This window comes from Pseudorca crassidens, chromosome X (assembly GCF_039906515.1).
Source record: "Pseudorca crassidens isolate mPseCra1 chromosome X, mPseCra1.hap1, whole genome shotgun sequence".
Taxonomy (NCBI): domain Eukaryota; kingdom Metazoa; phylum Chordata; class Mammalia; order Artiodactyla; family Delphinidae; genus Pseudorca; species Pseudorca crassidens.
In genome coordinates this window covers 113,806,634-113,818,037 of record NC_090317.1, presented here as the reverse complement: position 1 = coordinate 113,818,037, position 11,404 = coordinate 113,806,634, and the positions used below count along the sequence as shown (strand labels likewise).

General features: G+C 43.6%; 1 long non-coding RNA gene across 2 annotated transcripts; it reads right to left on the bottom strand.

Moving 5' to 3' along the window:
- Nucleotides 1-1,584: 1,584 nt before the first annotated feature.
- On the bottom strand, nucleotides 1,585-11,330 carry LOC137216984 (uncharacterized). 2 transcript variants are annotated; one of them, XR_010939966.1, is made up of 4 exons: nucleotides 11,193-11,330; nucleotides 9,492-9,555; nucleotides 2,817-3,057; nucleotides 1,585-1,842 (listed from the first exon to the last, which is right to left on the bottom strand). It is a non-coding gene; the product is annotated as an uncharacterized lncRNA (long non-coding RNA). The 2 variants fall into 2 exon arrangements; XR_010939967.1 differs by lacking the exon at nucleotides 1,585-1,842 and adding an exon at nucleotides 1,871-2,173.
- Between the last annotated feature and the right edge of the window lie 74 nt (nucleotides 11,331-11,404).

The window sequence follows — 11,404 nt, the reverse complement described above, 5'->3', positions numbered from 1 at the left end:
ACCTGGGGCAGAAACTGCCCAAATCAGAAGGTATAATATAAAGGCTGGCACAGAACACAGTGGCTTTTTTACCACCTGCATAAGAAAGGACTGTGTTTTCCATGGTCGACATGTGAACCCTGCTAAAATGAGTGGACTAAGTTTGTCTTAAAACAAAAGCACCAAGACCAGTGCCTAAAGAGAAAGAAAACCTCAACAGAAGAGAGGGCCACAAAAGCCTATATATTTAGGGCAAGTCTAATGCCCAGACAGAAGCTGCACCCATGGACCCTTCAGGTAAATGGAGACAGATACTAGTATGGGTATCTCATAGGAACAGAAGCTAGAGATGCAGCTGCCCTGTAGAAGGATTGTCTTCCAAGGTGGACATGTGGACCCTGAGAAAGGGACAGTGGTGGGCATTTTCTCCACTGTCATGAGAATAAAGATAGCTTCCCTCTGACCTTAATCAAGTGAAAAGGAGCTTAGAAACACTTGACTCGTGTCTTCTGCAGTTAGCAAGACACAAGAACTAATGTCTGATTCATGCAAATGAAGCCAAGTATCTACAGCTGAAAATGTCCAGCCAAAAGATGCAATAAGAGGAATGGCATAAAAGTATACTGCACTTAACGCCACATGCAGAAGAAAAGTCTGTATTTACCATGGTTGACAACAGAACCTGGGGAAAGTGAGTGTACTCAGGTTGTTTTAAAAGGAAAGCACCAAGATGGAACACCTAAAGAGGCAGATGACCGCAACAAAAGTGTGGGCCACAAGAGAACAGGGTCTGACAGGGAGTTTATTGGCCAGTCAGAGGAAAGGCAGTGGATGTGACAGGAGTCTGCAAGTGAGTCCCTTTAGGAAGCTCAGAATGTACCCATGAGAGTGTGAGCTCAGAATTGCCTCTGTATCACAAAGCCCCAAAGCCTCATTACAACTTTGCCAACCATAGGTATATGTTACTCTCACACAAGCACCTCTCTTCCTGGGGATCGCATCTGGAGTAGTGGGGCAGATGGATAGATACATCCATCCTATATAAACATATGTACAAATCACTGGCAGGATGGCAAAACTCATGACACAGACAGTTGCATATGTGGGGGGTCTCCATGCACCGTCCATGACGACTCCTACAAGGATGGGATAAAGAGACAATGGCTTACCTCACTTTACCTGAGCACAACTTCCCAGTATTCTCCTGTGCCCCCTCTTTTCTCTCCTTCTCTGTCGTGTTCCCCTTTTTCATTACTTTTCCCCACTTCTCTCCTATTCTCACTCATTATGCCAAGAGATATACCTAAGAATGCAGCACTTCTCTGGCTCAGGTCAGAGCCTCAATCCTACAAGGAGCCTTTCATAAGGGTACCTGAAAGAGTCCTAATAAAACCAGTTTCACATTTTCATCTTCTATTTGTATGTTCTCCTAAAGTATATCTACCTAAAAAGAATCCTGGCCTCAATCACATCCACCTTCCCCCCTTTTCATAATCAACTTCTTATATTTACAAACTGTAAATCACTTAGAAAAAAAATATTTGTAAATCTTTGTGACCTTGTGTTACACAATAGTTTCTTAAGTATGACACCAGCAGCACAAGCAACCAAAGAAAAAGTAGTTTAATTGGAAATCACCAAAACTAAACAAATTTTGTGTCAAGGGACAGTATCAAGAAAGAGAAAAGACAATCTATAAAATGGGAAAAAATATTTGCACATCATATATTTGAAAAGAATTTAGTATTCAGAATATACAAAGAACTCAAAACTCTACAGTCAAAAGACAAACAACCCAGGACTTCCCTGGTGGTCCAGTGGTTAAGACTCCACGCTTCCACTGCAGGGGGCGTGGGTTCAATCCTTGATTGGGGAAGCAAGATCGCACATGCCACGCAGTGTAGCCAAAAAAAAAAAAAAAAAGACAAACAACCTAATTAAAACGTATGCAAGCACATGAATAAACATTTCTCCCAAGAGGTTATACAAATGGCCAAAATGTGCATGAATATCAATGCTCATTAAGGAAATGCAAGTCAAAACCACAATGAGATACCACTCCACATCCACTAGGATGGCTATAACCAAAAACACAGACAATAACAAGTGTTAGCAAGGATTTGGAAAAACTGGAATCCTCTTCTATTGCTGGCCTGCAGTGATGCAACTGTGGTGGGAAACACTTTGGCAGGTCCTTAAAAATTCAAACACAGAGTTCCCATAAGACCCAAGAATTCTAGTCCTTGGTATATACCCAAGAGAACTGAAAACATATGTTCACACAAAAATTTACCCTCAAATGTTCACAGTACCATAATTCATAATAGCCAAAAAGTAGAAACAACCTAAATGTCCATCAGTTGATCAATCCATAAACAAAATGGTTACACAGTGGAATAGTATTCATCCATGAAAAGGAATGAAGGATTGATACATGCTGCAACATGCATGAACCTTGAAAACATTATACTACATGAAAGAAGCCATTCACAAAGTAACAGATATTATATGATTCCATGTATATGAAATGCCCACTATAGGCAAATCCATAAAGTCATAAAGTAGATTAGTGCTTTTCAGGTGAAGGGAGAATGGGGAACTGAAAGTGACTGATAAGAGGTACTGGGTATCATTTCTGAAGTGATGGAAATGCTCTGGAATGAGCTAGTGGCAATGTTTGCACAACACTGCACATATACTAAAAACCAATGAACTATAGTTAATAATACTGTATTACATACTGGATTGTACACTTTAAAATGTTGAAATCTTATGTATTGAATTATATCTCAATAAAAACTGTAAAATAAAATAACAATAAACATTATGAAACTCACAGGTTGTGTGGGTCTCAAATTCAGGAATGGCTGTCCCAGGGCATCCCATGAGACTGTGGCCAAGATGTCACCAGGGCTGCAGTCATCAGAACTGACTGGAGCTGGAAGATCCGCTTCCAAGGTGGTGCAGTCCCAGGCTGGCAAGGTGGTGCTGGTAGCTCATGGAAGGCCTCAGTCGCTTCCCATGTGGGCCTCTCCAGAGGCTGCCTGAGTGTCCTCATGACTCTGTGGATGACTTCTCCTAGAATGAGAGAGGGACAAATGTTGCTACCTCAAGCAAATGACAAAAAGTTTCAGAAAGCTTGTGTCTCCTGTAGGTTGAGTATCACAGGAACTAGCGTCTGACTCACTCAAGTGAACTCTAGAGGCTGGGGCTGGAACTGACCCTGGCAGAAGGGACAATAAAATGGCAGCCTGAGATTAAACTGAACTGCCCACAAATGCAGAAAAATTTGTGTTTCCAGGGAACACATGTGGACCCCACAAAAGACAGTGGTCTGAAACTGTCATAAAAGGAAAAGCAGCCAGGTGGGCCACCCAGGGGAGCAGAAGGATCCCAACACAGGGGTGGGTCACAAAAGCCTAGGGACTGAGGGAGAGTCTAAGCGGCTATTCAGAGGAAAGACAAGGGATGTGGCAGAGCCTGCACTCAGGTCCCTCATGGAACCTGCGAATGTCCCCATGACAGTGTCAGACAGGGATTCCCTTCATACCACAGAGCCCCAGGCCAGGCTGCAACTTTGTCAACCATGTGAGGGTGCACCCTTCCCCCACAATCCTCACATTCTCTGGACCCCATTCTAGATCAGAAACAGTATGTGGTCAAATCTACATTTAGACATTTATGTCACCATGGACTAATGTCTGTGAGTGCCATTGGAATTTTAGCTCAATAATAGTAGGACGTGTCTCTTTTGTTACTGCTGCACCCCAATGACAGTGTCTGGCACACAGCAGGTGCTCAAAAAGTATTCCTGATCCGTACCTCACACCATAGACAAAAATTAACTTAAAAAGGCTCAAATACCTAAATGTAAAAGCTATAACTATAAAACTCGTAGAAAGAAACGTATTATATCTTTATGACCTTCGATTAGGCAATAGCTTCTTAAATATGACACCAAAGCACAAGCAAGCAAAAAATATAAATTAGAATTCATCAAAATTAAAAACCTTCATCAAAATTAAAAGGACACTATCAAGTAAGTAAGAAAAAAAACCCAGAGATGGGAGAAAATATTTGTAAATCATATATCTGGTAAGGGTTTAGTATCCTAAATATATAAAGAACTCTTACAACTCAACAACAGAAAGAAAAACAACCCAATTATAAAATGGACAAAAGATTTAAATAAACAGTTCTCCAAAGATGATATACATGAAAAGATGCTGAATGTCATTAGTCATTTGCTAAATGCTAATTAAAATGATATCACTTCACATCCTTCCCATGACTATGACCAAAAAAACAGACAATAACAAGTGTTGAAGAAGATGTGGAGAAACTGGACCCCTCATACACTGCTGGTGTAAATGTAAAATAGGATAGCTGCTGTGGAAAACACTTGGGCAGGTCCTCAAAAAGTTAAACATAGAGTTATCATATAGCCCAGCAATTCCAGTCTTAGATAGATACCCAAGAGGATTGAAAACATAAGTCCACATAAAAACTTGTAAATGAATGTTCACAGCACCATTATTCATATTAGTCTAAAAGTATAAACAACCTGAATTCCCATCCATTTATGAATGGGCAAACAAAATTGGTATATCCATACAATGGAATATTATTCAGCCATAAAAAGGAATAGAGTACCAGTACATGCTAAAACATGGATGAACCTTGAAACCATTAAACTTAAGTGAAAGAACCCAGATACAAAAGGACAAATATTGTATCATTCTACTTATATGAGGTATCTATAGTAGTCACATTCACCTGTGGCTAATAACCTGCCTGCCAATTCAGGGGACACGGGTCCAAGTCCTGGTCTAGGAAGATCCCACATGCCGCGGAGCAACTAAACCCGTGCGCCACAACTACTGAGCCTGTGCTCTAGAGCCCACAAGCCACAACTACTGAGCTCGTGTGCCACAACTACTGAAGCCCACGCACCTAGAGCCTGTGCTCCACAATGAGAGAAGCCACCGCAATGAGAAGGACGCACACCACAACCAAGAGTAGCGCCCACTCGCCACAACTAGAGAAAGCCCACACGCAGCAATGAAGACCCAATGCAGCCAAAAAAAAAAGACAGTATGGTACTGGCACAAAAACAGAAATATATATCCATGGTACAGGACAGAATGCCCAGAGATAAACCCACGCACATATGGTCACCTTATTTTTGATAAAGGAGGCAAGAATATACAATGGAGAAAAGACAGCCTCTTCACTAAGTGGTGCTGGGAAAAATGGACAGCTACTTGTAAAAGAATGAGATTAGAACACTCACTAACACTATACACAAAGATAAACTGAAAATGGATTAAAGACCCAAATGTAAGGCCAGACACTATCAAACTCTTAGAGGAAAGCATAGGCAGAACACTCCATGACATAAATCACAGCAAGATCCTTTTTGACCCACCTCCTAGAGAAATGGAAATAAAAACAAAAATAAACAAATGGGACCTAATGAAACTTAAAAGCTTTTGCACAGCAAAGGAAACCATAAACAAGACAAAAAGACAACCCTCAGAATGGGAGAAAATATTTGCAAATGACACAGCAGACAAAGGATTAATCTCCAAAATATACAAACAGCTCATGGAGCTAGCTCAATATCAGAAAAACAAACAATCCAGTTAAAAAATGGGTGGAAGACCTAAATAGACATTTCACCAAGGAAGACATACAGGTGGCCAAGAGGCACATGAAAAGCTGCTCAACATCACTAATTATTAGAGAAATGCAAATCAAAACTACAAAGAGGTATCACCTCACGCCAGTCAGAATGGCCAATATCAAAAAATCTACAAACAATAAATGCTGGAAAGGGTGTTGTGAAAAGGGAACACTCTTGCACTGTTGGTGAGATATAACCACTATGGAAAACAGTACGGAGGTTCCTTAAAAAACTAACAATAGAACTACCATATGACACAGCAATCCCACTACTGGGCACATACCCTGAGAAAACCATAATTCAAAAGCAGTCATGTACCACAATGTTCATTGCAGCACTGTTTACAATAGCCAGGACATGGAAGCAACCTAAATGTCCATCGACAGATGAATGGATAAAGAAGATGTGGCACATATATACAATGGGATATTACTCAGCCATAAAAAGAAATGAAATTGAGTTATTTGTAGTGAGGTGGATGGACTTAGAGTGTGTCATACAGAGTGAAGTAAGTCAGAAAGAGAAAAACAAATACCGTATGCTAACACATATATATGGAATCTAAATTTAAAAAATGGTTCTGAAGAACATGGGGCAGGATAGGAATAAAGATGCAGACGTAGAGAATGGACTTGAGGACAAGGGAAGGGGGAAGGGTAAGCTGGGATGAGATGAGAGAGTGGCATGGGCATATATACACTACCAAATGTAAAACAGATAGCTAGTGGGAAGCAGCCATATGGAACAGGGAGAGCAGCTCGGTGCTTTGTTACCACCTAGAGGGGTAGGATAAGGAGTGTGGGAGGGAGACGCAAAAGGGAGGGGATATGGGGATATCTGTATACGTATAGTTGATTCACTTTGTTATACAGCAGAAACTAACACAATACTGTAAAGCAATTATACTCCAATAAAGATGTTTAAAAAAAATTGTTATTTTTAGTGAGGTGGATGGACCTAGAGAGTCTGTCATACAGAGCGAAGTCAGAAAGAGAAAAACAAATACTGTATGCTAACACATATATACGGAATCTAAAAAACAAAAAAAAGTACTGATGAACCTAGTTGCACGGCAGCAATAAAGATGTAGACATAGAGAATGGACTTGAGGACAGAGGGTGGGAGGGGGAAGCTGGGGTGAAGTGATAGTAGCATCGATATATATGCACTACCAAATGTAAAATAGCTACTGGGAAGCAGCAGCATAGCACAGGGAGATCGGCTCAGTGCTCTGCGATGACCTAGAGGGGTGGGATAGGGAGGGTGGGAGGGAGGCTCAAGAGGGAGGGGATATGGGGACATGTGTATGCATATGGCTGATTCACTTTGGTGTACAACAGAAACTAACACAGTATTGTGAAGCAATTATACTCCAATAAAGATCCATTTAAAAAATAAAAAATTTTAAAAATTAAAAAAAAATTTTTATTAAATAAATACGTGCTACAGTACCACATGGTGTGGAACCGTGGCTACAGGGCCCACTATAGGACTTGAGTATTCCTGGATTTTGGCATTTGGGGGAGGGTCCTGGAACCAACCCCCCACAGATACTGAGGGACGTTTGTATTTGTTTTGAAATTTTGCAGGTTAACTCTTTTTTTTTTTCACGGTACGCAGGCCTCTCACTGTTGTGGCCTCTCCTGTTGCGGAGCACAGGCTCGGGACGCGCAGTCTCAGCGGCCATGGCTCACGGGCACAGCCGCTCCGCGGCATGTGGGATCTTCCCGGACCGGGGCACGAACCCGTGTCCCCTGCACCAGCAGGCGGACTCTCAACCACTGTGCCACCAGGGAAGCCCCAGGTTAACTCCTAATTTGACGTGCATTTAAAGAGATGCTTTCAGACTTTCAGACTTCCCAGTGGTCCAGTGGTTAAGACTCTGCACTCCCAGTGCAAGGGGCACGAGTTCGTTCCCTGGTCGGGGAAATAAGATCCCGCATGCCGCAGCCAAAAAAAATAAATAAATGAAAATAAATAAAGAGATTTAAAAAATGGTTAAAATAGTAAGTTTGATGTTACGTATATTTTATCACAAGAAAGAAAAAGGAATGAAGTACCAATACATGCTACAAGAGAGATGAACCCTGAAAACATTATACTTAAGTAAAAGAAGCCAGACATGAAAGGACATATGTTATATGATTCTATTTATATGAAATGTCCAAAATAGGCAAATCTATACGACAAAAAATAGATTAGTCACAGCCAGGGGCTGGGGGAAAGGAGGAATTAACCGCTAACAGAAATGAGGTTTCTTTTTTGGGGTGATGGAAATGTTCTGGAATTAGATAGTGGTAAGCACAAAGCACAACACTGTGACAATACTAACAACCACTGAATTTATTATATATTTTTAAATGATAAATTACGTGTTTTGTGAATTTTATCTCAAAAAAACTTTTTGGACAATAAGTCTTCCAGCAGAATGAGTAATGTAAATAAAGACAGATACTATCTTTTTTCTGACCTTGAGTCAGAAGTCACAAAGCATTCCTCCCGTCATATGCATTAGAAGTGAGTCCCTAAGTCTGGCCCACACTCCAAGTTAGCTTTCACACTTATATCATGAAACTCATATCATTTCAGTCTCACAACATGGGGAAGGTATTAATGACTCCCATCTGCAGATGAAACTAAGGCTCAGAGAAGTTAAATTAACTTCCCCAGGCCATAAGGCCAATAGGTGGCAGAGCTCAGATTGGAACCTAGAAACAGCAGAGTCCACAACTTGTGCTCTTAACCTCTATCAGCGGTGGTTCTTAACCAGACACATCATTTGTGAAACCACAGACGCTTGAGACCGCCTCCACCCTGCCCCGCAAACATCACTTAAATCATCATTTCTGGGGCTTGGTCCATACACTCGAATGTTTTTAAGCTCCTCATGTGTTTCTATATACACAGAACCACCTCCCCGTGTCTGATGGTTTTGTGTTATTAATATGGGCAGCTGACTCCAGCTGGACGGTGAGTGTCTTGGGGGAAGGGCCCTGCCCCGAGCCTCCCTGTGACTGCCACTGTGAAAGCACAACGTCTACCCGCGGGAGGCAGGCACATGGGGAATATCACTGGACATAAGGATTCAGAGCAACTGCCACCCAGAGTGTCAGCGGCCAAGGGATCCCAGCGAGGAGTGCAGTTTGTGCCTGGGAGCTTCACTGGGGCCCATCTGCTATGCAGCCCTTGCTGCCAACTGGGGCACCTCAGCTCAGCCCAGGGCAGAGGTGTCGGGAAAGAACACTCTCCCCGAGTTTCCTCTCCCAGTTCCTAAACTAAGAGACCCAGCTCAGGCCTAGAATTCACTGAGGCTTTGTGGCTGCTTGTCCAATGATCAACATGGATCACCGAAGACGGCCTCGGGGTACAGGCCTGAGCCGAATCCCTGGGACTGAGTCCTGAATCCCCTGGGCCCCATTCCCCTTCCACTTAGAACTGGAGGCCAGAGAAGGAGAAGAAGGGGAGGTGCGAGGGCCACCTCACCCGAGGACTCCTAGCTACAGGACCATGGAAAGTGAAGAATTGACAGACAATGCTATGGGTAAGGACGTGCTTCCCCCACCCCCTGCCTAACCCCTCAGCAAAAGAGAGGTGGCTTCCTCCTTTGCCCACAGGAAACAGAGGTCAGGAAACAAAAAGCAGAGCATGTAATGGGCAGGACTGGGCTGAGGGATGAGTTTGTAAAGGGCAGGTTTCCTATCTGCCTCAAAGGGTTGCCACAAAGAATAAGGATATAATATGTGAAAACAACCTGAAACTATGACAGGCTATCAGGAACATTAGGTGTTATTTACAAAATCAAGTGTTTACAATAGCAAATGCTCACCTTGTGCCAGGTGCTTTGGGAAACAAAGATGAATTCGACATCGATTTTGACCCCAAGGAGCAGACTGTGTAATAGAGGAAAGAAACTGTTAGGATGGCTTCTGTGGGATTCAGAAAGATGACAAGAGCTCACAGGAAAATAGAAGGGACCCTGGAGGCATAAAGTCTGCCGATGGCTTCCGTCTTTCTGGTGTGTGTTGTATTTCTCCCCTCAGTTCTCATCTGCCATCTTAGCAAATGGGTGAGTGATGGGCTAATTGTCAGAAGATGGAACAATATCACGCCTGGGAGAAAGGGTTTTGTGGGAACTTATCAAGTCTTGATTTAAAAAAAAATAATACACATCTTGAGACAGCCTGAAGTCACCAAACTGTGACTTTCCTACCTGAGCTTCTTTCCCTTTGGAAGACAATAAATGGTCTCAAGATATTGCTTTTCAGGTTAGACTTTTCTTCTCTAAGTCTTCCCAGTACTTAAAAGGACTGTAGTCCATGACTGGACTACAACCAGTCATGGCACCGTTCGCCAAGCTCACTGCAGGAAAAGGAGAATAAGTATCTGTTAAAGTATAAAATGCAAACCATTCAGAGGCAGAAGGGTTACTTTCAGGTTTAGGGGGAGGGGGGTGGTTTGGGGGGGATGGTGTGCGGTAGTGAGGCTCTGTAGGAGAAGGGGGCGTGGAAGGATGAGAGGGTCTAAAACAGTACTGTGACTGCACGACCAGTCACTGGCAATGGCGGAAAGCCTATCGCAGCAATGGCGGGAGACCAGTCTCTGGCGAGGTTATGTGGAAGAAATGAGCCTGGAAGAATGAGGAGGCCCTAAAACATTGCTGAGGGCGAAGGCGAAGAGGGGCGGGAGCACGAGACCTGTCGCCATCGATGTCACAAAATGCTATACTGAGTTAGGCGTCGCTGGGCATCCTGGGCCTGCCCCCAGGTCACAGACGCAAACGCCTGTGGGGTGGAGAGTCTCGGGAGAGACGAGGCTGGAGCCAAGGGCCTTCGGGCCACAAGCCCATCAAACTCTTCCGGGTCCTATAATGGGCAGAACTAGGGTGAGGGATGAGTTTGGAAAGGGTTGTCACAAGGAGTAAGCATAAAACATGTGAAAGCAACTTGAAACTATGACTGGCTGTCGGGAACATTAGGTGTTATTTACAAAATCAAGGGCTTACAAGGGCAGGCGCTAACCTTGCGCTAGGTGACTTGGGAAACAAAGATGAATTCCACATTGATTTTGACCCCAGGGAGCTGACGGCCTAGAGGAAACAAAAACTGTTGGATGGCTTTCGTGGGATTCAGAAAGATGACAAGAGCTCACAGGAAGACAGAAGGGACCCTGGGGGCATAAAGGCTGCTGAAGACCCCTGTAAAGTGATGGGGTAATTATCTGAAGATGGAACTATACTGTGCTGGAACAAAGTTTGGTTTTCTGGGAACTTTTCAAGTGTTTAAAAAAAAAAGACACCTTTAAGACAAGCTTAAGTCACAAAACTGCCTGTTTGCCTTGCCTGCTGAAGGAGAGTAAATGGTTAGGCCTTTCTTCTCCAAATTCTCCCAAGACTTGGGCTGCAACGAAGGGCGGGGATGGGGGGGGCGGGGAGTCATGGCGCTGTTCACACAGACCACTTCAAGGAAGAAACAAGTACTGTTAGAAGTATAAAGTGAAAGCTGTTCAGAGGCAGAAAAGTTCGTCTCACTTTTTTGCGGGGATGGTGTGCGGTGGAGAGGCTTTGTGGAAGAGATGACGTGAAAGGACGTCTAGCCCAGCGCAAGGGCGGGAGGACAGGAGTCACGGACGATGCCACACTCTGCAGAGTTAGGCTAAGCGCCCAGCGTTGGCCCGCCCCAGGGCGCATGCGCAAACGCCTGCAGGAGCGGAGCAGGCGGGGCTGACGCCCACGTGGCGGGG